Genomic DNA, 26,494 nt, shown 5'->3' on the forward strand with positions numbered 1-26,494 from the left:
CATGTCCAACTCTTTGCCACCTCATGACTACACAGTCCATGGAATTCTCTGGGCCAGAATACTGAAGTGGGTTGCTATGCCCTTCTTCAGGGGAACTTCCCGACCCAGGGATTGAACCCAGGTCTCTCGCATTGCAGGTGGATTCTTTACCAGCTGAGTCACAAGGAAAGCCCAAAAATACTGGAGTCAGTAGCCTATCCCTTCTCCAGTGGATCTTCCCAAAGCAGGAATTAAACCAGGGTCTCCTGCATTGCAAGCGGATTCTTTACCAACTGAGCTATCAGGGAAGCATGTGCTTGGAATGAACATTGCTTGGCAGGCAGCAAATTCTTGGTATGTATATATTTAATGAACACACCTTGAAGGAAGGAAGGAGAATGGAAGATGGGAAAAAGGAAGGAAAACAGAAGAGAGGAGAGGAGGGAAGGAAGGAAGGGAGGAAGGAAGTCCAAGTAAAACCTCTTTGATAGGACTAGAAAGTTTGGTTTCATCAAAGAAAATTGCCTAAGAATATATCACTTTAATGCATTGGAGAAGGAAATGGCAACCTACTCCTGTATTCTTGCCTGGAGAATCCCAGGGACAGAGGAGCCTGGTGGACTGCCATCAATGGGGTCACACAGAGTAGGACATGACTGAAGTGACTTAGCAGCAGCAGCAGAATAGGAAGAGTAAGAGTTTTGTGGAGACTGACTTGATAAAGATATTTACAAGACTGAAGTTTTTCATTCTAATCCTCCAAAATCATAAATGGTTTTTGACAATAATCCTTAGAAGTGCTGATATATTTCAGGCATTGAGCTAAAGATAAGGATAATATCCTTGAATTATCCAGTAGCACAATTACAATGTTCTGAAGTTTGTTATGAAAATGTCATTAGCTTGGTGTTTTTTTCCTGTCCTGTCTTACCCCTTTGGCAGGAGAGACCAAAGTTACTGAATTGGTCATTACATGATATCATGGGAAAATATCTTAAAAATTTTAGACTGAAACTATATGACCACAAAGTGATGGCTTGCTCTCTGTCTGTCTCAACCAACCTCTCACCTTTACCACCCCCACCCACCTCAGCCCCAATAATTGAGAAGTCACATTTAAGTCTTAATGTTTTGGCATGGTGAGGCATTCTTCTATATTGGAATGCTGTATGTATATATTTATAAGAGATGATTAAATATTCCTTTGCTCTTTCTGTGAGTATACTATGAATTTAATCTCTATCTCCTTTATGGCCCTTTTAAAGATCTAGAAAAAAATCTTGATAGATTATTCAAAGCATTTAGTCACATAGAATTATAATAGTTATTAGACGCCTTAATGATTTGTTGTTGTTTAGTCACTAAGTCATGTCTGACTCTTTTGTGACCGAATGGACTGTAGCCCACCAGGCTCCTCTGTCCATGGTGTTCTCCAGGCAAGGAGAGTTACCATTTCCTTCTTCAGAGGACCTTCCTGACCCAGGGATCGAGTCTGAGTCTCCTGGTTGGCAAGTCGATTCTTTACCACTGAGTGGATTCTTTACCTCACTGAGGTGAGAAAGTTAGCCTTTATCACTAATAACAATAAGTAAAGTAACACACAGTTTAAGAAATTACTTTGGCATTACTTGTTTACTAAATAGCTAAAATCAACCAGTTATTAATATTAAACCATTGTCATTAAGTAATTACAGTGAAATATTGGTTACACATATCCTGTGAGTCTGTGTGATATTATATATATATTGTAATTGTAAAATGAATAAACTAACTTATCAATGCTATTATTAATAGAATAAATTTAAATTATATGTATCAACTATACAGGTTAGTATATCACCAATAACATTTAATAAAGTTTACACTTTCTTTACACTTCCAAATTAATTTTGTAGGCTTCAATTATATTTTACTTTTAAACATACCTTAAAATGATTTACAGATTTATGCTCAGTACAATAAATTATGTTAATTATTGAGCATGTGTTTATTTTTCTATACCACATCATAGCATATAACAAAAAAGTCAGATTATAATCCAAAAGCCAATTCCCTGGCTTCAAAGTCATTCTAATTCAAACTGGACTCAGCTCTGTGAGTTAAACTGTAGTCTCTGAGTTTTAATAGGGAACCAGTTTGATCGCTAACTATTAGTTGTTGCTGTATCGAAAAGAAGTTATTTATAACATCCTTTGAATAAAATATATCCATCAGTGAAGACCCCTATAATTTGCATGGTGATGAATTTACTGGTTCTGAAGCTGACAAGGTAAAAGTAAACAAAAGAAGTATTTTTCCTATCAACTTACTTAGACTGCTTAGAAAGGGAACAAGACGTAAGTTTCTCTTCTTAGAAAAAAGAAGAGAGATTATTGATATAGAAAAATTGTGGATTTGACCTTTTATTAAAAGTTTTTTTTTAAATAGAAGAACCACTTAAAAACCAACTCTAATGTTACCATATGATACATTAAATGAGAATGTAGGATATTGTAGATGTCAGATTATCTTTCAAGTTCATTGCAGCAAACAGAAGAACTTTCTCTTTGATTGACATTGGCACTTTGAGAAGGAAAACATTACACAAGTCCTTCAGTATGTTGAGACCCATCGTTTTAGAGTTACTTAAGTTCTCAGAGTTTCCTATTACCCTTAAGGGCTTAGCTGTGAATGCCAAACAGAAATCATGATAGAAGTTTTTGTTAATTTGACTGATTGAGCTGGTTGTCATCGTGTGCAAACCAACAGTGATTTTAGCATAGAGCATAGAGGGGTAAGGGCACCAGTCTTAGTTTAAGACTTAATTTTCAATCCTGCATATGCTATTTTAAACTGTGTCTTTGGACTAATCATAGGATGTTTCTGGTCTAGATCTTCTTTCAAAGAAGGCAGTTGGGTCTAAATAGTTCTCAACTTAGGATCCTTAGAGAAAATAATGAAAGAATGATTCATTTTCAGGATTTTAAAAAGTGTAATGAAAAGACTTTGGAAAAGACCCTATTGCTGGGAAAGATTTAGGGCAGGAGGAGAAGGGGATAACAGAAGATTGATGGTTGGATGGCATCACTGACTCAATGGACATGAGTTTGAGCAAACTCTGGAAGATAGTGAAGGACAGGGAAGCCTGGTGTGCTGCAGTCTGTGGGGTCACAAAGAGTTGGACACAACTCAGCAACTGAGCAACAGCAACAATAATGAAAATAAGGCGTAAGATAACAATGTGCACAAACTAACTAAAACATCTCTTTGTTTTTGCTTTTGGGGTTACATTATCCAAAGGGATTCAACTCCAAAAGGACCCTCTCCCTCTTACCTGCCTGTCTTTATTTATTTTTTTGCAACACTGAGTCTTACAAATTACAAATTCTGGCCAGCAATAATATAGCTTTTTATTAATAAAAATATAGCAGTTATTATTAACTAAATGCAGATTGAATGTCCAATACAAACCAATAGGAATCATAGGGGGAAACTCTAAAAGGTGTCAGGTGGTCTTTGGTAGTAAAAAGTCGAGTCTGTTTTGCTATTTTCAGCTCAATAATTTCAAAGTGGTGCACCCTTTATGATGGCAGCTAGAAATAACAAAATACTATCCTCCCTTCACAGGCACTATATCTAAATTGTCAGACAGCATCATTCATGAGAATAAACAAGTATTTTTGGAGTAAATCAATTGGGTGATACAGTATACAGATTAATTTCTTAACCAACACAATCTGTTTTTTTTTCCCCTTCAGGACATTAGAGTATATGCCCATGTTACTCTATTTGAAGAAATCGTAGGGAAATCTTGAATTGGGTACCATTTGCCTTATTGTGAATTTGGTCGGTAATTCATTCTGCTTTATTTTTAAATTCTCTCTAACACATGTTCAAACAGACAGGATAAATAAACTGGGTAAAACATACCTCGTCTGTCAGTTCTACTTTGTAGAAATTATTAAGAATAGAGCATTAGGTATTAAGCGCTCTTCTGATATGATTCTGTATCTATCCATTTCCCTCTCCAAAATTTAAATGACATTGCAATGCCAATAACAAGTGAATTACTGATTATAAGTGCTCCGAGTTGTGGATAGATTGAAACTAGACATAAAACAAGCCTGATGGTAGTTATAACATTAGCCGTGAGACAAGAAGGTAAAACTTATACACACATATTAATTTATTATTTTTAGAGTTTTTTGCCTTTTCAAAACAAACCTGACCCAGATTCATTTTAACAGAAGAGAAGCTTTTGTTTGTTGAATAAAATTATTTGTACTTATTGTCTTGTTTATTCTTCTCAACAGTGTAAACTAAGCATTGTTTTCCCATTTTGCAGACTGAGAAACTAAGACTTGATCAGTCCAAGCTAGTAAGTGGTCGAGCCACTTGGCAGAGCCAAATCCAATTTTTTTACTGACTCCTCCAGCATTCTATGTCACTCGGAATCAGTATTTTTTAGTCTTGGTATTTTAGTCAAGTGAAAGTTTTCAGTTTATGTTTTTGTAATTTCCTAATAGCTGAAACTCCAATACTTTTTCCACCTCATGCGAAGAGTTGACTCACTGGAAAAGACTCTGATGCTGGGAGGGATTGGGGGTGGGAGGAGAAGGGGACGACGGAGAATGAGATGGCTGGATGGCATCACCGACTCGATGGACATGAGTTTGAGTGAACTCCGGGAGTTGGTGATGGACAGGGAGGCCTGGCGTGCTGTGATTCATGGGGTCGCGAAGAGTCGGACACGACTGAGCGACTGAACTGAACTGAATAGTTTTTTAAAAAACATTTATTGGAATATAATTACTTTACAGTGCAGTTTATGCTGTACAGCAGAGTGAATCAGCCATACCTGTATACATATATCCTTCTCTTTGGGATTTCCATTTGTGTCTCTATTTCTGCTTTGCAAATAGATCCATCTCCCAATATAGTTTTATCTAGTCTGGTCATGATCTTAATACTAATTTAGGGGTCAAGTTCAGATAAAAATGAATGTTGTAAACAGTTGCTAACTGCAGATCACTAGAGTATCTGGATGTTAGAAAGTATAACAGTTATCTGTCACTGAATAATGACTAACATCAAAAGTTAGTGACCCCAGAAAATGACATGCTCATTCTCGTGCTTTCTGTGGATTGGAAATTTAGGAAGAGCTTGGTTCGGAAATTCTGGATTGGGGTTACTCACAAGGTTGTGTGTTACTAGGAAGTTGCAGTGGGTTGTTGGGCAGAATTACAGCCACAGGACTGCTTGAAGAGGGCTGGAGGAACCACTTCCAAGGTGGCTACTCATAGAGCGGGCAAGTCAGCGCTTCTACCTGTGGTCCTCTCCCCATAGCATGGTGGCTGGCATCTCTCTAGAGCAAGTGATTCGTGGAACAAGGCAGAAGCTGCGATGTCTTTTATGATGTCTTTTCCTCACTTTGGGAGTCACACATTATCACTCCAGCCTTTATGAAGTAGTCACACTGTCCAGCCCTAATTCTACAATTATTTACTACTCACACAAAGATGTGAATGTCAAGAGACAAGGGTAATCACAGCCCATCATGGAGGCTGGCTGCTGCTGCTGCTGCTGAGTCACTTCAGTCGTGTCCGACTCTATGTGACCCCATAGATGGAAGCCCACCAGGCTCTCCCGTCCCTGGGATTCCCCAGGCAAGAACACTGGAGTGGGTTGCCATTTCGTTCTCCAATGTGTGAAAGTGAAAAGTGAAAGTGAATTTGCTCAGTCGCGACCGACCCTTAGCGACCCCATGGACTGCAGCCTACCAGGCTCCTCCATCCATGGGATTTTCTAGGCAAGAGTACTGGAGTGGGGTGCCATTGCCTTCTCCGGGAGGCTGGCTACCAGACATCAAATACTGTACATATGTAATTTTATAATAATTTTATATTGGTACTGACCCCTTAATTATAAAGAGTAGGAAATAGAATCCAGATTTATTTAAGCTCTTGTAACTTTAGGGGAGAATCTGTCTTAAATGAATATTATGCAATGTGTATAATGTGCACTGTGTCTCTTTCTGGGGAAAAAAAAAAAATATATATATATATATATACACACTGGTGCTGATTTGGAGGTTTGAACTTGGCTTGTTTCTAATACAGATTCATCGTGAAGGGACATTTGTGTGTGTTTAGTTGCTCAGTCATGTCCAACTCTTTGCAGCACCGTGAACTGTAGCCCACCAGGCTTCTCCATTGAATTTTCCAGGCAAGAATACTGGAGTGGGTTGTCAATTCCTATTCCACGGGAACCTTCCTGACCCAGTGATCAAACTCACGTCTCTTTCATCTCCTGCATCGGCAGGCAGATTCTTTACGACTAGTGCCGGCCTGAGAAGTCCCACAAAGTAACAAAGAAAATTTTTTTCTTGTGATGAAAGCTTTTAAGATTTATTCTTGTGGCACTTTTCAAATATGCAACACAGTATTGCTGACTTTGGTCACGATTCTGCATGCTGTATCCCCATGACTTACCCATTTCGTAACTGGGAGCTTGTTCCTCTTGACCCCTGTACCCATTTTGCTCCCTTGCCCCACCACCTCCCTTCAGGTAACCATCATTTAAATTCTGTGTCTATTAGTTTTGTTTTGCTTACTTGTTTGTTTCATTTGTAGATTCCACATATAAGTCAGATCATATGATATTTGTCTTTCTCTGTTTTTATTTTACTTAGCTTAATGCCCTCCATTGCCATCCATGTTGTTGCAAATGGCAAGATTTCATTATTTACAGTTGCTGAAAAGTATTCCATTTTATATGTATATTTCGGCTCTAATCACCTGGCCTCCTTGCTGTTCCTTGAGCTCTCCAGCCTTGCTCTATCACAGGGCCTTGGCACTACCGGAAATAGTCTTTTATATATCCTTGTGATGGACTCCTTCCATAATTCAAGTCTTCCTCAACTGTTACTTTTCCAGTGAGGTCTGCCCTGACCACCCTATTTTAAATTACTGCCCTCTACCTAGAACAGTGAACCTGAAACATAGTGGATGCTCAGTTTTTTTTATTATGATTATTGAATAACAAAATTATTGGTGAAGCTATAAGGAGATGCCAATACTGCTTTTTGTGCCCAAGGCAGTTTGGTACCTTCCCCTTGGTTCTTTCCAGATACTGATGCTTGGTCTTTTACAGGTTTAGAGAGTCTCTAACCACAGTAGTCAAGTGTGCGTGTGCTTTATTTCTGTGGGAGATTTCCTGTCATTCCGAAACCAGCACTGTTTCCATCCTCATATCTTTAGCGTTCCAACATAAAGGAGAACAGAAGAAACGGAAAACACTTCTACTAGACATATTATGGGGGACAGGTTGATATTATCTAAGGGAGGAAATTAATTGAGCCATTTCTGTAGACATTGGGGAAATGGTTTCTCTCAGAGTTAAAAAGCAGCTTGGGAGTATTAAAGTATAGGGTGCCTGCATGCACTTTATGATGGCCTTAGCTTATGACCTTATATTGCTTTTATTTCTCTATTAAATCAAGATATATATCATTGGGGCCACCATCTTACATGACACAGCGTGGTTCATTTTGCTTCATGTGAACAAAATTGTCTCTGATCACATGGAAAGATTTATCTTTGACGTGTGTTTCGCGTGAACGGTCTTTAGACTAGAGTTTCATCAGCGTGGATCTCCATGGAATGGGAACAAAGTGTGTGGACCCTTGCCGTGTGGGCTGAGTGCTTTGCTGAGCTCTGTCTTCCCAAACCCCAAACTCGTGTCTTACCTTTTCTGTGGGTTTCTAGTGAAATGCCCCTACGTATTCCTTCACTTGGACTTAGTGCTGCATGAGACAACTGAGCTTTTACACTGTATGAAACATCTAAAGAAATAGAAACTTTCTGAATGATTCACTGTCATGGTTTGGATTGTGTTCTCCCTAAAGATGTTGAAGTTCTAACCCCTAGTTCTTCGGAATGTAATCTTAATTGAGATAAAGTCTTTGCTGATGCTTAAGTTGAAATGAGGTCTGTAGGGTGGATCTTAGTCCAGTGTGAGTGGTGTCCCTACCAAAGAGGGAAATTTAGGCAGAGAACGAGACATAGGTAGAATGCTAAGTGAAGATGACTTTATATGGGCATAGGCCAAGGAACTCCAAAGACTGCCAGCAAATCAGAAGCTTTGGAGAGAGAAACAGAACAGATTAACCCCCATGGTTTTCCTAAGGAACCAGCCCTGATGACATCCTTGATTTTGGCCTTCTTGCCTCTGGAACCGTGAGACAATAAATTTCTGTTGTTTATGCCACCAGTCTGTGGTACTTTGTCACAGCAGGCATAGCAAACTAATCCAGTAATTATTCACTTATGTATCATAAAGCAAGCATTAAGCAGCACTCGGATGACACTACAACAATCCACTTAGCACATTTTCATGTGAAAAAACTTGGGTATAAGCAAAGATGTATGAGATAGATTATGCTCATATAATGAGGTAATTACTAAACCCACATTTCCATGCAATGCTCTTCTTTAGTTACAATGGCTTGATATTGATATACCTGCTATGAAATGACTAGTTATTATTTGAAGGCATGAAGACGTATTACTCCCTTTAGAAGCAAACATGGAAATGATCTTGTCTAATCTCTTCATTTTACAGAAGATCCTACTCAGTTCTTCATTTCCCAGTGAAGCTAGAAAGGAATGGCTGGATACAAGATTCCCAACCACTCTTCTCTTTTGAAACCAAATTCCCTCTCTTACAAAATATGAATCATCACAGAATAGTTACTCAACCCATGTTTGCTGAATGAATAAATGAACCTGAAGATTTCTGAGCCAGGCTTTAGAGTTTTGGGAAACTACCAGATATGTTTCATTAGCTTAAGCATATAAGAATTTTACATCTTAGAACAGGAAGATAATGGGGCCTGGGCTGACCTTGCATCCCAGTGTACCCACACTTTGTTGTGTGAAGTTAGGCAAATTAACCCTTTCAGGCTTAGTCACATCATACTCAAATGCTATGTGCACCTTGCAAGAGGTGACATGAGATAAGACTACCTGGGAAGGTTACTGTTAAGTGTAAGATAGTGTAAAATGTAAAGAACTCCTCACACATAAGTGTTTAATAGTAGCTCTTTTGACTTAAGCATCTTTAATATCTTCACATACCTCAACTATGTGGTCGATATGGCAAATGCATTTGATCCAGCTTTCTTTTAATAATGATGAGGTGTGTGAACCCCATTCTAGCTCTAATTCTCCTTTCATCTTTTTTTATTTTTTTATAGTTACTTTACAATGTTGTGTTAGTTTCTGCTGTAGCCACTTTGGAGAACAATATAGAGGTTCAAAAACGAAAAACAGAACTTCTGTGTGTGCTCAGTTGTGTCTGACTCCTTTGCCACCCCATGGACTGTAGCACACCAGGCTCCTCTGTCCATGGAATTTGCTGGGCAATAATACTGGAGTGCATTCCCATTTCTGCTCCCGGGGATCTTCCTAACCCAGGGATCAAACCCAAGTCTCTTGCATCTCCTGCATTGGCAGGCAGATTCTTTACCACTCGCACAATCTGGGAAGCCCTTTACTACCATGCTTTACTATGCTAAGTCACTTCAGTCCTATCCAACTCTTTGCAACCATATGGACTGTAGCCCACTAGGCTCCTCTGCCCTTGGGATTCTCCAGGCAAGAATACTGGAGTAGCTTGCTGTGCCCTCCTCCAGGAAATTTTCCTGACCCAGGGATCCAACCCATATCTCCTGGATTGGCAGGCAGGTTCTTTACCACTAGCACCACCTGGGAAGCCCCAGAACTACCACATGACCCAGCAATCCCACTCCTGAATGTATACCATGAGAAAACCATAATTCAAAAATATACATGCACCCTAGTGTTCATGGCAGCCTTCATCTTTTCTTTATTCACGATCTGGACATTCTGATGTAGATAATTGGGCTTCCTGGGTGGAGCAGTGGGTGAAGAATTCACCTGTAATATAGGAGACACAGGAGATGAGAGTTCGATCCCTGGGTCGGGAAGATCCCCTGGAGAAGGGAATGGCAGCCCACTCCAGTATCTTGCCTGGAGAATCCCATGGACAGAGGAGCCTGGTGGGTTACAGTCCATGGGGTTGCAGAGAGTCGGATGTGACTGAGCATGCACGCACATGCAGGTAACTGGGGCTGTGTGGTCCCCAAAGAGTGAACCTGAGTGGTTCACACAAGAGTCCTATTCTCAGTTTTCTCTCTTCTGATGCATTGATGTGTCCTCCCACAAGACAGAGTGATAGATAATCACAGATTATAGTGTGTGATGATTTGAGTAGCCTGCAGGAAAGGAAGGTACATTGGTTCCAGTCCATGGTTCTTGGATTGCACGAACATAATCAACGTGAATGTCCACGTTTGGTAACGTTTCCTGAAATAGGTTTCAAAGGCTGAATAGCACCCAGGTTCTCTTAGTGGCCACTTACCATTTTCTCATGTATTTTTCACAAATCATATACATTTATCAGAACTCATTCTAAATTCATTTGTATTTTTCTTCTTTGTCCAATAACTTGGGGTTTATGAGCTCTCAGTGTTCATTTCATGCTGTAGGAAGGAATATTTCTACTTACGCTTATAAATAGAGTGATTAGGAGTAGACTCATCTCTGCGCACTGCTGAGACTGAAATCACTGAAAACTGATTCTTAATTGTGATAATATAAATAATAAAATGTGAGCAAAATGCTAAATTATGTAGGGATAATGGGACAATAGAAATTATTGTAAGTGGCTTTACAGTTGCAAAATGAAGTAATGTCTAGATAAAATATGCCATTTTCAAACCTAATTTTAGACCAGTATCGCTCAGTGACCTGAGGTTAGTATAGTAAAATAATAAGAATATAATTGTCCCACACCCAAACAACAATGGCAAACATGTCAGAAAAGCATGTTAACATTTGAAAGTTCATTTTTAGTTTCTTTTGTTTTTGTTCTTTTCGCCCCTTTGTCCTAACTTTTTCCTGCAGCTTTAAGAAGTAGAGAGTCCTAGACAATGTTAGTATCAATTCTTCAGGTAAATCATCTCTTTTACATTTTAGATATTTAGCTTTTCTTGCATTTTATTATAAGAAACAATTGCTTGAAAATAGGGTCTTTGTTTCATAAGAGGTTAGCTGCTTCCACTTGCAATCACGATCCTTTGTGATATTAAAATTAGCTCTTTAGCAGGAACTCTGATGTCATCAAGGTGGAGATGCGGCAGCAGTAAGTAGCAAGGGGATCAATCCTTAGGAAACAAAGATCCTGTTTTCATGCAAATGCCTTCAGTGATTAGAAAAGGAAAAAAAAAGAAAAATTGAGCATGGGTGGAAGAGCTCTTGGTTTTACGTTTCTAGAGAAATAGCTGCATGCTATTTAGCCCTGCAAACCGATGACCTTTACAATTCTCTGAAGGTTAATGGTGTCCTGGAAAATGGTAGTATAATAATTTGGGTTTCTGGGATGTCCCACTGACTTAGAGTGTGTGTCCCTCAAAGTTGCCAGCATTTTGTTTGGTGGAGGAGGGTGGTGTTGATTATAAAATGTATCTGAAATCTGTCTGTCCTTTTTGGAAACTCCTATTTCAAATCATGCAAAGTGTATAAGCAAAGATGACTTCAGTGGGGAAATTGTATACATTCTACCTTTTATTCAAATTAAATAGGAGAGCTAAAACTTGTAGCCCAAATATAAAATAGCAAAGGATTTTTTTTTTCCCCAGGGAATCTCTAGCGTAATATCATAACTCTTCAAGGCTAAGGTATTTATAGCCAGCAAATGCCAAAAGTTGGGATTCAGGGACTTCCTTGCTGGTCCAGTGGTTAAGACTCTGCGCTCCCACTGCAGGGGAATACTGGTCCCATCTCTGGTTGGGGAACTTAAGATCCCGTGGGCTATGTGGTGTGGCCGAAAACAAAACAACAGCAACAACAAAGTTGGGAATTCAGTAGGACCTTGTTACTGAAATATGCTTCTAAAAGGTCTGATCTCTGTCTCCTGGTGGACAGCAAAGTGATACTGTTCACTCCTGGGCTGAGGGTCTGGGGAGGAAGAACGGGATGTGGGTGTGTGTTTCTGTCCACAGGGTTCCACATGAAGTGTCTGCTACCTCCCTGCATGGCTGTCCTTCTGGTGGTTGACTCCGCAGGGCCACTTCTAGGAGCTCTTGTGAGGCCAAGTGTTTTGGTGTTATCAGGAGGGGCTCATTATACCAAAGGAATCAATTTAGAATGACTTTAATGGGATTGGGAGTCAAACTGCAGTCTAGCCCTATGACAAAGAGAATTTAAAGTACCCAGTATTTATTATGCCTTTCTCTCTTTAATTACATCTGTCTTTAATATTCTACTGTTAGCTCCTTTAATGTTTTTCTTCTCCACGTTTTTGGCATGTTTATGATTTGCAGTTCCATTCTAAATGGGCACATGTCATAATGTCATCTAATTCTATTGAGAAAGATGCCCCCGTTTCCTGTGGCTTTTGTCCAAGCCACACTATTACTTTTGATTCTGATTTTTTTTTTTTTTTCACAGATTATGTAGGCTGTGCAGTATAAAGCAGAAGATTCTTTCCAATTTTAAGAAGATTTAGTGCTTTCTTTTGCAGTCTCCTTGGGGGCATTGGTGACGTGTTTGACAGTCAGGTCCTTCACACCTAATACGGGGTCTGGCCACTGAGAGTACTTAGGGATTGTTAGTCGAATACATGAGTGAATGAATGGTATCAACATTCTAAGCACATACTATTCTTAATATAAAATCGAGTTTTGCTCTCAGTTGACTGGGCTGGGGAAGAGCCCAGCACTTTTGGAGTGTAATGAATACATAACATGTTAGACAGAAGATCTAAGTCCAGGTGTCTTTTTAAAACTTTTCACTTTATATTGGAGTATAGCTCATTAACAACATTGTGTTAGTTTTAGGTAGACAGCAAAGGGACTCTGTCATATATATGCGTGTATCCATTCTCTCCAAAATACCCATCCCATCTCAGCTGCCACAGACACTGAACAGACTTTCCTGTGCTACACAGTAGGATCTTGTTGATTATGTATTTTAAATATAGGAGTAGGTACGTGTTGATCCCAAACTCCCTTACTGTCTCTTCCCCCAACCTTCCCCCCTGTAACCATGAGTCTGTTCTATACGTCTGTGAGTGAGTTTTTGTTTTGTAAATAAGTCCATGTGTATCATTTATTTTTAGATTCTGCATATAAGGGATACCATGTGATATTTCTCTTTCTCTGACTTACTTCACCCTGATGCTGGGAAAGATTGAAGGCAGGAGGAGAAGGGGATGACAGGATGAGATGGTTGGATGGCATCACCGACTCAATGGAGATGAGTTTGTGTAAACTCCGGGAGTTGGGGATGGACAGGGAGGCCTGGTGTGCTGCAGCCCATGGAGTCGCAAAGAGCTGGACACGACTGAGCAACTGAACTGAACTGAACTGACTTACTTAACCTTTTTGGATATCCCTTGATTTTTCCTCACTCATTCATTGATCTATTCAACTGTCAAAATAAGACCTACTGAGTGCAAATTACCCTATCACACTGTCCCCTCTTTCCTTTTCCTTACCTGTTCTTTTGTGCTTTTCCTCTGATTTGTCCACATATTTCTTTTGATGTTCACTCTTCTTTTTCCCTGTGTCTTACCTTTCAGTGATCCAATGGATTCCATTATCTTCAGATAATATCTTGCCTAAAACTCTTCAAGCACAGGATAAATTGCTCTTTAAAAAAAGTGAATAAAAGCCCTCCCCAAAAGGCTAGTATTTGATTTTCCTTAGTAACCTACCTCTCGAATCCTGGCTTGCAGTGGTGGTCGTCTCTCCATTGCTGCTGTTCTTTGCTTTATATTCAGAGAGGTCTATACCAAGATGAAAAAATAAATAGGATGTGACTAGGACACAAGTTTGGTTTATAATAGAACAAAAAAGGTAGGAGGAATATAGTCGTGAAAGAGAAAATGCTATAAGCCCTTTAAAACATTTCTGAACTCATTTATTTATTCATTAAAATAAACCACAGGTACCATATTGGTGTGGGGAAGGAAATGGCAACCCATTCCAGTATTCCTGCCAGGATAATCTCATGGACAGAGGGGTCTGGTGGACTAAAGTCCATGGGGTTGCAAAGGGGTAGACACAACTTAGCAACTGAACAACCATATTAATGACTAGGGATTCAACAATGAACAAGGATCAGCCCCTCCTAAAGGGGATAATATTCTGCTTTAGTATAGTGCATTATGTGATAGGGCTATATGAATGACACCCAACCCAGAACTTGGAAGGGTCAGGTTACGCCTTTGAAAGAAATGACGGTTACACTGAGTCAAGAGGACGCTTTCATAATAATGAGGAAACATGGTGGAAGGCAGGAATACAGACCGGCAGTTGGAAGCATCACAAGAATAGACATGATTGGGGTCTGTGGTTTCTGTGATGTGAACACAGAGAAGGAGGCTACGGTGGTGAAATCGTCAAGGTCTTATTGGCAGTTTTAGAGATATAGACCCTGTTCGGAAGCAGTGGGGAGCCACTGAGTGGTTTTAAGCAGGGCGGTGGTGATCTGGAGTGTTCACAGAGAAGGACTAGACTGCAAATCTCAGACAAGGACATACAGGAAGGTTGCAGTATTCAAGGGGAGCGATGGTGGTCCCCCTTCCTAAGAAGGTGATGATGTCAATGGAAATAAGTGATGAATTCAGGGTATGTGAAGAGTAGAGATGGATAAGCTTTGCTGATATATGGGAGGCAAAAGATGAAGGAGGAGCAGGGGTGAAGAGTGGCGTTCAGTCTCTTGGGTTCTGAGGAAAGGTATGGTTTCTGAGCAGTCACCTCAGTTGTCTCTGATCTTTAAGTGCAGGCTCGGGTTCCTGAAAGCCTCCAGACTGACTTCCCTGAAGACTGGTGTCATCTTCTGTTTCATCACAGTGAATGGCCTGGCTGGCTTCTGAAGGTGCTCTCGTCTGTTTGCAGAAATCCTGCACAGCGAGAGCTGGACCACAGAGGGGTGTAGGCACATTCTTAAGTTGTTGAACAGTTTTGATTGAATTGAGTGTTGTCAGATCAATGGTTACAATATCCGTCTTACTGTCCCTTAGGGATGAGTTTGATCAAAATAGTTGTACCAGGATATATGTATGTGTGTGTTGATGTGTGTATGTGCACATGTATGTTTATATATGTGCATCTTCAGTATGCACGTGAGTGTGTTTGTGTGTATCTACATACAGATGCTTCTCTTCTGGGTCCCCTATCACTGGGAGGATTTCAGTGCTTCTGAGATGGTGGTGGTCCTTTGTGATGTGGGGAACTAGGAACTGGGAACCAGAGAGGAACCATTGATCCATTTTCCCCAAAGAACACCAAGCAGTTCTCATTTATAATGATTTTTGTTCACTGCTAAAAGTCCGGACTGAATTTGAACCGGTGACTCCATAGCCCATTACCAGTCCCCTGAGATGTGTAATCCACTTTAAAGATACATTTTAAATAGCCTACTATGGGAAATGTAGTTAGCAGGCTCAGAGATATGCTTCTATTTCAGAACTCTCAGACATGCACTCACAGATTTAAGAAAGAAATCTTTGCAAGAAATAAAATGCGCATGAAAAAGATGATTCATTTTATTAGAGCAATTAAAACATTGGCTCCTGTTTGCATCCATCGCCCTCCTGGAATAAAAATATATTGGAGAAAAAGCTATATTTACTTGGAGATAAAATTTAAAATATAAGGAAGATAAAAGTCCATTTTTTTTTTTTTCTGAAAGAAGTAACTGAAAAAAATCTGCTGTAGGTTATAATTCAGGCAGAACCTCATCATTATGGACCAGGAGCCTGAGTGAGGTCATTGTGGAACTGGAGCCAGAGTGAGCGCAATCTCTACCCAATATTTTTTGAGGCACAAGTGTAGCCAGGAGTGAGTCATTCAACAGGGTACCTCAGAGGTGGAGGGTCTTGGATATAAATGGGCAAGACTGCAGTACAGGAAAATCCGTCACCTTAACCTTGGATATGCCATCGTCGTCTCGGTGAGTTCACAGGAATCAGCCTCCCCGGTTCCAGTCCCCGCCTCAGGCCAGGTCCACGCTGCACTGATGCTTCAGGTGACTCAGAGAGGACTCGTAAATCTCCAGATCTCTGCTCCCAAACTCCAAGTGATATGACCTTTCCTTCTTGGGTGGCAGGCATGCTGTATAAAAATAACACGGGAAGTGGTTACTCCGTGTTGACTTTGCTCATTGTCTTCCGCTGAGAATGTGCCAGGGAGGAAAGAACTGGAGACTCTGGTCCTCCCAAGGAAAGGTAGGAGAAGGGAAGGGAGGGGTAGGCGGGGAGGACTTTCCCTCAGCTTGTTTGTGTTTTCAACACGTGTCGGTTTGGGGCACCAAAAGGGTGTGGGGCTTAGGGAGATGCAGGTGCACTCTCTTGGGGCTAAACATACTAATTTGCAGAGCTGTTTTAAAGGGTGAATGAAATCATTCATTCATCAGCTGTTCATTCAGTTTTTACTAAATTTCTCAAGAACCTAAAGTGAAGAGTATAAAGTCACTGCTCTCATGGAACTCACTTTCTAGATTTAAGAAATGATTGAACAAGTAAATATACAAAACATCAGCAGGTGGGTGATAAAGCAAGGTAAGGAGTGAGAGGAACCCAAGAGTGATGCTACTTTATTTTCTTTATTTTTAATTTCTTTTTTGAAATATAGTTGATTTACATTGTTATATTAGTTGCTGTTATACAGGAAAGCAATTCAGTTTTTTGTATATATACATATATATCCTTTCAAATATTCCTTTCCATTTTAGTGCTGTATAGTAGGGACTTGTTGCTTATCCCTTTTTAATATAATAGTTTATATCTCCTAATCCCAAACTCCTAATTTATCCTTTCCCTTTTTTCCCCTTTGATAACCGTAAATTTGTTTCCTATGTCTGTGAGTCTATTTCTGTTATGTAAGTAAGTTCATTTGTGTCATTTTAAAAAACTCTATACATAAGTGATAGTGTTTATCTTTCTCCCTTGGCTTACTTCACTTGTTGTGATAATCTCTGGGTCCATCCATGCTGTTGCAAATGGCATTATTTTGTCCTTTGTTGTGGCTGACTAATATTCCACTGTTTACTTGTATCACATCTTCTTTATCTTTTTGTCTGTTGATGGATATTTAAGTTGTGTCCATGTCTTGGCTGTTATAAAAAGTGCTGCAGTGAGCACTGGGGTGCATGTATATTTTCCAATTAGAGTTTTTACCAGATATATAATCCCAGGGGTGGGATTGCTGGATCATATGGTAACTCTCTTTTTCAGTTTTTAAAGGAACTTCCATACTATCCTCCATAGTGACCACACTGGTTTGCATTCCAGTGGTGCTACTTTGCATGCATGTGTGCTCAGTCACTCAGTCCTGTCTGACTCTTTGCGACCCCCTGGATTGTAGCCCGCCTGGCTCCTTGGCCCATGGGATTTTTCAGGCAAGAATATTGGAGTGGGTTGCCATTTCCTCTTTCAGGGGATCTTCCCAACACCGGGATCCAACCGGTATCCCTTAACATCTCTTGCACTGGCAGGCAGGTTCTTTACCACTAGTGCCAGCCCTGGTGCCACTTTAGATGTGGTGATTAAAGGAGTCTGGATGCAGGAGGTGATGTGATACTGTGATCTACTGTGTTAAGTGAAGAGCACAAGGAAGTGTCTAACACCGTACTTGGCACCTGATTAGCAGTTAATCTCTGGTCACTATTGTTCTAATCCCCATTATCATAATCCTTGGTCATAATGTTACTTGTGTGTGCTTTTGAAATTTGAGAAGCCTGTAAAGTCTTATAGAAAGCTCTGCTTAGAGTGTACTTAGAATTCTGTATCTGTATATATAAATATGTTTTGTTATTTTCAGTTACATTTTAACTTTGGATAATATTTAAGGGAAAATCAGCAAAAGCTGATTGTTCTATGTGGTTAAATATTTTGCAATTTCCTCCCCTCCCCCCCACTTCAGTACAATTAAACATTACTTGCCCACTTACTTGGTGTCAGACATTGTGCTAGGCACTGGGAAGCAAAAATGTAAAATTAAGTCTTGGCCCTCAAGAAGCTTGGAATCTTTTTTTTTTTCTCCCCTAAAAATTCATCACTCATGTACTCTTTGTTTGACTCAGACCTGCAGGAGAGTTTATATGCTGACAAGGCTATAGAGGGTTTAGAAAAAAACAAGTTGCATTTGAGTGTTAACTTTGATGTTTGTTTAGTTCTATAAAATATGTAAGAGGTCTGTCCATTAGTGAGTAAGACTTTCAAAAAGCTTTCAGAATCTCATGTCACAAGTCGTTGTTAAGTATTGCTAAAGGGGAGTCACAGAGACTGACAGCTTGGAAGCTTAAGCACAGTATGTGGTTTAGGATGTGTGGCCAAAGCGAAGCCCCCATTCCTATCTTAATTGAGGTCACGCAGGGCCAGCTGATTCATTCGGTCTGAAAAGTCCAGGCTGCATGGGAATCTGCAATCCACTTGGCGACACTCTATTATCCTTTGGCCTTTATAAGCAGCATATCACACCCTGTCTGGGGAAAGTTGGGGATGAAAATCTCAGCCTAGGTATAGCTCAGTGATGGAATGAAGTGGGATTTATACCAGAGAGACACATATGGGGTGCATGAAGTAGCACAAATAAAACACACCTGGAAATTGCTTTCCAGAGTCTATTTTTTCTTGTTTGTTAGTCTGTAAGTTTACTTTGGTAGCAAACGTGGCACCTACTCAGCGAAATCTGTATTGATGCTGTTGCTGAACCAGACTTCGGTCCACTCTCCTGCTCACAGCAAAGCCAGTCTGCCGACACCAATCTATTGTGTTGAAGGAAAGTGCAATGTTTATTGAAGACACCAAGCAAGAAGTCCAGGTTGCTAGTGCTCAGAAGGCCTGGACTTCTCTATGGCTTTCAGGGAAAGGATTCTAAAGACAGGATAAGGGAGCGCCTTTCAGGGATTGTGATCAGCTCATGGACATTCTTCTGATTGGTTGGTGGTGAAGTAAGTGGAATCAGCGTCATCAACCTTCTGGTTCCAACTGGTTTGAGGTTCCCCATGCTTGTAGGCAGCATGCAGTGAATAGAATGTCTTCCACCTGGTGGGGGTTTCAATGTCTGCAAAAGAGTTCAAACCATATGCCTCAGAATATTATCTATAGTCCTTGAGGACGCACTAAAAGACTTTGCTTAATAGCTAAACTATTATTATTTTGCCTTGTTTGACTGTTTTCCTTTGCTTCTGCATTTTCTTATTTCTCTAGTTAAATTTATTCTTTGGGACTCAGGGAAGGCTTGGAAGGCTAAAGGTTTTCTTCAGACCAGAGGCAGGCAGAGGCCATAGGGAAGGGGTGGGGTGGGAGGTCTGTCCTAGGAAGGCCCCATAGAGTCCTGCTCACCTACAACTCTTAACCATGGCTTTTCACACTCTGCCTCCTTTCTCTGTTTTTTGCTCTTCAGAGGATCATTCTTTTCTAGTCACCTACCCTATCCTGTTCTGTATTTCTCTATCAGCGATACATTTACATATGCCTTGGATGTCTCCCTCATTAGATGTGTAAGCCTTGTGAGAGAAAGAACATTGTCTTGTTCACATTTTTCTAATTGGGGATATAGTTACTTTACAATGTTGTATTGGATTCTGTTACATAGTGAAATGAATCAGATATATACATACACACACACACACATATAGGTGTATGTGATCTACACATATACATATCTGATATACACATACAGATATCCCCTCCTCTTGGACCTATCTCCCCATCCCACCCCTCTAGGTCATCACAGAGCACCGAGCTGAGCTCCCTGCACTATACAGCAGGTTCCCACTAGCTGTTTTACACATGGCTGTGCTTAGTTGCTCAGCTGTGTCCAACTGTTTGCTCCCCCATGGACTGTAGCCCTCCAGGCTCCACTGTCCATGGGGATTCTCCAGGCAAGAATACTGGAGTGGGTTGCCATGCCCTCCTCCAGGGAGCTTCCCAACCCAGGGATTGAACCCAGGTCTCCCACATTGCGGGCGGATTCTTTCCCATCTGAGCTACCAGGAAAACCCGTTTGACACATGGTAGTGTCTGTATGTCAATGCTAATCTCCCAACTCGTCCCACCCGCTCTTTCCCCTCCCGCCACGTCCACATATCCATTCTCTACATCTGTGTCTCTATTGCTGCCCTGCAAATAGGTTCATCTGTACCATTTTTCTAGATTCCACATATATGTGTTAACAGATGATATTTGTTTTTCTCTTTCTGACTTCACTCTACGTAAGACTCTGGGTCCACGCGTGTCTTTCCAAATGACCCAGTTTCATTCCTTTTAATGGCTCAGTGATATTCCATTATGTATATGTACCACGTCTTCTTTATCCATTTCTTTGTTGATGGACTTTTAGGTTGTTTCCATATCCAGGCTATTGTAAATAGTGCTTCAGTGAACACTGGGGTGCACGTGTCTTTGTATGCCCAATGCTTGGTGCAGAGTGGACTCTCAAGTATTTGCTGAATTCATGAGATGTAGTGATGGCTAACAGCACAGCAGTGACAGCAACAACAACAAACACCCTTAGAGTTCAGCAGAGCTTGGCTGAGAACAGTCCAAACTCTAAAATCTGAGTAAGTCTTCTAACATTTGTTTCAGTTCACTTCAGTCGCTCAGTCGTGTCCGACTCTCTGCGACCCCATAAAGGCAGCACGCCAGGCTTCCCTGTCCATCACCAACTCCCGGAGTTCACTCAAACTTACGTCTGTTGAGTTGGTGATGCCATCCAGCCATCTCATTCTCTGTCGTCCCCTTCTCCTCCCACCCCCAATCCCTCCCAGCATCAGAGTCTTTTCTAGTGAGTCAACCCGTCGCATGAGGTGGCCAGAGTATTGCAGTTTCAGCTTTAGCATCAGTCCTTCCAATGGCAGAGAACTCGATTCTCTGTGTAGGAAAACATGATATAGTGATATATGAAGTTAACTGTCTTTCTAAACTTAATGATATCAAAATGGTACTATGGCCAAACATTAAAGGAACTATAGGGATGAGGTTAGTGAATTGTTTGCAGTGATTGTTTTAAAATATATATGCTTTTGTTATTTTTTTAATTTTTGCAATTTAGATAAGAGGTATTATTTATTGTTCAGCTCTAACAATAAGGCTTATTGATTAAGATTACAGAGCATCAATGTTCTGGGGTGAGGGGTGCACACTGATTAACACATGTTAATCTCTTCTAGAAACTGTTACGCTGTTTAGGAAACATCATCTTTGCCTTTCATGTTATCCTTCAGGTTATGGATAGTTTGACCTAGGAGCAGACCCATGTAGGAAAAATCTCTGATGACATTTCTGTGTGAGTTCAGATCATCTTAAGAGAATTGTGGGATATAAGAGATTTTCATGATGTTGCTATAGATTATTTGCATAGCTTGTTAATCATCCAGCTACTTTAATGACTGTTTCAACTTAGACTCGTTCTAAAGAGCTCAGGATCTCTCCTCTCCCCCCTGAACTTCACTCCTACACACACCGTTCATCTATATTAAAGACACACCACCCTTCTCTGAAAGTAAATTTTAGGAAACTGTCCAAACATCTCAGCCATGACTGATACAGAAGAACATCCCCCTCACTAACTCTTTCCAGTGGAGAATGTCTTGTAAACACCCGTTATTGAAGCACTGGTGAAAACCCATGAAAATCAAGACAGCCTTCCTGGAAGGAGAAAGCTGCAGGAACACCCTTTACCTTAGAATACAAAGGAAAAAGTGTGAGCTATCACTGAGGTGCTGGGTCTAAGTAAATAATAACTGGGAATAGGACATTGTCTGAAGGAAATCTGGTGCTGGATTTAAACGCACACATATACACATATTATCAAAGAGTTGAGTTGCAGTTTTTGATTGGTGTTATCTTAGAAATTATATTTTTACCTCCCTGATGAAAGATTTTGACATGAGAAAGGGTGATACATTACCTAAATCTAGAAATCTCTTTTTGAGTAATATACTCCTGTCTGATATTTAGTTTTATCTCCTTGACAAGAATTACCCACACCTCCCCTAACAGACAAAGAATTAAATACAAACATTAAGCACTTGGGCGCATGAGGAAGACTCCATCTGCAACCTCTGTCTTTCGTGTCTCATGACAGAAGTGGATTGTTGCCTTTCCAGTTAAAAGGCTGTGATTGAGGGGCCTTCCCTTTAGTGGAAAAAAAAAAAAAACACCAAAACTTGAAGCACTGAAAAAACACATAAAAGTTGTTTTTGTTTTATCGTTCTTTATGCAAATTTATCTTCTAATTCACTTTTGTCTGAATAAGTATCCATAATAAATGTTTCCTTGAGCATGTGGTAAATTGCTAGGGACAAACAGGAGGGCTGGCCAAAAGTGTCTGTGATCCTGCTCTCTGAAAGGCACAGGTCAATGGGGAAGAGCCCAAGAGCAGCAAGTGTGTAGAGACCAGAATCCAAGCCAGACAAAGGTACAAACGTGAGGTTATTGAACCCAAAGAGTTACCCAAGAGGAGGAGCCAGGTGTGAATTGAATAGTCAAGCCATCAATTCAGAACCCACTGGATCCGAGGGATGTGGTTCTCAGACCAAAAGGTGGCAACTAAAATGAGGCCAGAGCCAAGTGCTGCACAGATAGGGAAGGTGGGGAAGGGGCCCCATATAGCAGGCAGGAGGTGGAAGATAGTGGGCTTGTTACCTGGTTCCTATAGGAACACTCATAGCCTGAGCTTCAGAAATTACAGTGAGGAAAGCAAAGGGTAGCTATGAGAGATCATGGGCAGAATCCAGGGTGAGATTAAAAAATAGTCTTTCACAGATAGTCCAAAAAGTCTTTGCAGTTTTCATGGAACCCCTAAATCCTGATGGTAAGTCATTTCCTCCCCCTAAGTTTCTTATTCAAACAGAGATGATGATGGACATGTATAGCCCTGGAGTTAACTATAATAGGTCATCTAATAGTAATTATGCAACTCTGGGTGTGTCTTTCTTTTCTTCCAAATGTGTTTTCTCTGTTGAGGCTTAAATATCTCAGAGCCTTAGTTTGAATTCCAGCTGAAACAGACCCCAAGACACAGATTCAAGGGCAAATAATTTATTTGGGAAGCGATCTCAGTAGAACAGAGAGGAAGGGAGACACAGAAGGGAAGGCAGCCAGTAAAGATTTTCATCATCAAGGAAGTGATACGTGGAACTCAGTCCTGCTGGGAAACTCTGGGAAGCCTCAGAGTGAGCCCTCCAGTAGGTGATGAAGATGAAATATTTGTTCACCAATTCTCCTGTCACTCATTGGTCAGGGCTGCTGTTGGATGCTGATTCCTTATACATCAACACTGCCATGTAGTTGTTGTTGTTCAGTTGCTAGGTCATGTTTGACTCTTTGTGACCCCGTAGACCGCAGCATGCCAGGCCCCTTTGTCCTCCACTATATCCTGGAGTTTGCTCAAACCCATGTCCATTGACTCAGGAATGCTATCTAACCATCCCATCTTCTGCCACCCCTGTTTCTTTTTGCCTTCAATATTTCCCAGCCTCCGGGTCTTTTCCAATGAGTTGGCTCTTTGCATTAGGAGACCAAAGTATTGGAGCTTCAGCTTCAGCATCAGTCCTTCCAGTGAATATTCAGGGTTAACTTCCTTTGGGATTGATTGGTTTGATCACCTTGCAATCCACGGGACTCTCAGGAGTCTTCTCCAGCACCACAATTCGAAAGCATCAGTTCTTCACTGCTCAGCCTTCTTCATGGTCCACATTATGGTCCAACTCTCACATCCATACCTGACTACTGGAAAAAGGATAACTTTGACTATATGGACTGCCATGTAGGCAAGCAGGTAAAAACAATCATGGTGGCCAGAGAATACCTCTTGGCAAAAGAAATAAAATACAGATGATGACAGTTAAGTCAGCCTGTATTGAATTGGTAAGGGAAGGAATATGAGCAAGGTGGCCTCCGCTATGATAGATCGGAAAGGAGTATCTTCATCAAACTCTTGACCTGGACTTGGGGTTTTTCCATCTTGGGGTTGGATGGAAAGCTAAGAAGAAGGCTTCAAGATTCCTTCGCATGCTTTTCTCCCTTGAAATTAGTTTTCCCTTTAACAAAGATGTAGGCTTATAGTGGAGTCACATATTTTATTAAAGCATGCACACTCTCAAGAGTTCCAAACCTTTAGCACTGGAAAGGTTTCTCCAAGCAGGAAGGGGAAATTGGACCAGATAGCTTGTAATTTAGTCATCAGGGGAACAACTTTGCCTTTGCAATGTTTGGAGAAATTTGAACCACTGCCTGCTTCTCTAGCCTGAGCCTGGGTGTGAGGTTTCCAGCATATTTCTCGGAGTCTTACTGACCAGTCTCTTCCAGTGCATGGAGGTTCTCCTGGGAGGCAGACCTGTGAGCTCTAGAATCTCTTTACCAGGGACCCATCCCTGGGCTTCCCAGCTGGTGCTCGTGGTAAAGAACCCACCTGCCAATGCAGGAGACATGGGAGATGCAGGTTCAATCCCTGGGTCGGGAAGATCCCCTGGATGGGGACACAGCAATGCACTCCAGTATCCTTGCCTGGAGAATCCCATGGACATAGGATCCTGGGCGCTACAGTCCATGGGTTCACAGAGTCAGACACCACTGAAGGACTTAGCATGCATCCCTGTGTGGGTGGGGAAAGCCAGATGAATGGTAAAGTTGTCCAAAAGAACTTCTTGCCCTACACCAGCCTCTGATTCTAATAAATATATTTTAAAGTTCAAAGTTTTTCCCTGATCTCTCCAACTGACCTGTCAGAGATCTGGTTTTGCAGAAGTAGCCTGCTGATCTGGCCCTGCCATCCAAGGGGGCCAAATCTACCATGGTTCTGAAATTAGACTCTCACTTCAGCCCAAGAAGAAGCCATTGTAATAATAAGGAATAATAGTTACAGACACTGGTGATATGTATGAAATTTTTCTTGAGTTTATTATTTAATAAAGAACAGTCAGAAATAGACGAATAAAAAAATGTCATTTATGTCACAGGTGAAAAAGCCACATATATGTATTAATGGAATTCATTCAGTGGTTTATGGACCCAAACTCCTCCTGGGACTCTACAAATCCACAGGCATATAGACCCCATCCATTTGACAGGAATGCAGATTAGTCACCAAATATTCTGTGTGACTAGCCTAAGATTATGCAGAATTCTCCAGTGGGCTCACTCGGGGACTCACTTGGGGACTCTTATGTAGCACAGAGCTTAGAAACATTTTGAAGGGAGACAGCTTAAAGGGTTTCAGCAATGTCGGTTGTGCTTTTTTCTAAACAGATGATTTTAGAGACACCTGGGTCTTACTCTCTGCACACAGAGTCTTTGTAAACCCTTCATCTAGTCAGCGCTTTCCCATTAGAGGAGTGTGAAAATGATCAGGTGTTGTCCCCCAAACAGATGTTTGTTTCTGCCAAAACACTGTAAAGAGCAACCATCTTGAAGATGTTAGAGGGACAAATATTTGCACCTGAAATATGTACTCTGCTTGTTAAGACTTGGCCAGGTAAACCTTTTATGTTTAGGGAATTATTATTTTGCATGAAGCCAATGCCGATGAGTGTGAACGGGTCATCCTAACTAGTGAGTGTGGATGCAGCTTGGGATGAGATGGTCTTAATGCAATGGTAACAATTTATTTAGAGCTTACAGTTCTTCAAAATATATATATATATATATATTTATATATATACAGAAGAGTATATTCCTGCCAGAGGTTCAGAGAAACCTGGACAATGCTCTTGTTTCTTTTGTTTCAGGAAACAAAGTGGGAAATTTGTTGGAGTCCTGCACATGGGCAGCTCTAAATGTAGTCATGCTCATTGGTTATTTATAGCCCGTGGGCCTCTGCCCACCCCTGTTCTTATTATCTCCAGCCCCCCACCCCCACCACATCCCTATATTTAGATCTGAAGCATCATCTTCAGAGGCTGTGTGACCACAGCAAGGTTGTGCCTCTGAGAAGCATGACAGGATATGTTTTTTGTTTTGTTTTGTTTTTTTATTTTTGCCTAATGAAGGAGATAACCATTTGGGATATTTTCACCTTCTGGGGGATAAGGCTTTGCTGTAGGTAAGAAACCCATAGCCGGTGGGATCTTTTTGACATTATTTTATAGAAAGAAGCATTTTTGTTACAATCTGGTATTTGTTGTAAAAAAAACAACAACAGTGCCTTTGTATGTTAGCAACTTTTGGGGAGTAGATTCTTTTTTAAAAACATATGTCTGTCTACAAGAGGTACATCATTTTGCTCCTACTTGGGTAAAGTAAAAATTTTAGTTAACAGCAAAATTTTTCATCCAGAAAATCTGTGATACCTGCAAATGGAAATATTGGAAGATGTATCAGGAAATTACAATAATCAAAGAAAAAATAATCAATGCCACTGTGTTTGATACGGATTTTTGTAGTACTTAAATAAGTGGTAAGCATATTTCACGTATTATTTTATCACCAGGTTACATAT

General features: G+C 40.7%; 1 protein-coding gene across 5 annotated transcripts in view; it reads left to right on the forward strand.

Moving 5' to 3' along the window:
* Positions 1–26,494, forward strand: part of ESRRG (estrogen related receptor gamma) — a 700,961-nt gene that overhangs the window by 139,209 nt on the left and 535,258 nt on the right. For 2 of the 5 annotated variants that reach the window (XM_055419899.2, XM_055419896.2), the window contains exon 1: positions 19,357–26,098. The exons of the other annotated variants lie outside the window; for them this stretch is intronic. The gene's annotated coding sequence lies outside the window, so the exon portion shown is untranslated. Of the gene's footprint in view, positions 1–19,356; positions 26,099–26,494 lie in introns of those variants that run through there. 5 annotated transcript variants of the gene reach the window in all.

Source organism: Moschus berezovskii, chromosome 17, assembly GCF_049115385.1.
Source record: "Moschus berezovskii isolate FMDL1 chromosome 17, NW_MosBer_1.0, whole genome shotgun sequence".
In the NCBI taxonomy this organism is placed as follows: domain Eukaryota; kingdom Metazoa; phylum Chordata; class Mammalia; order Artiodactyla; family Moschidae; genus Moschus; species Moschus berezovskii.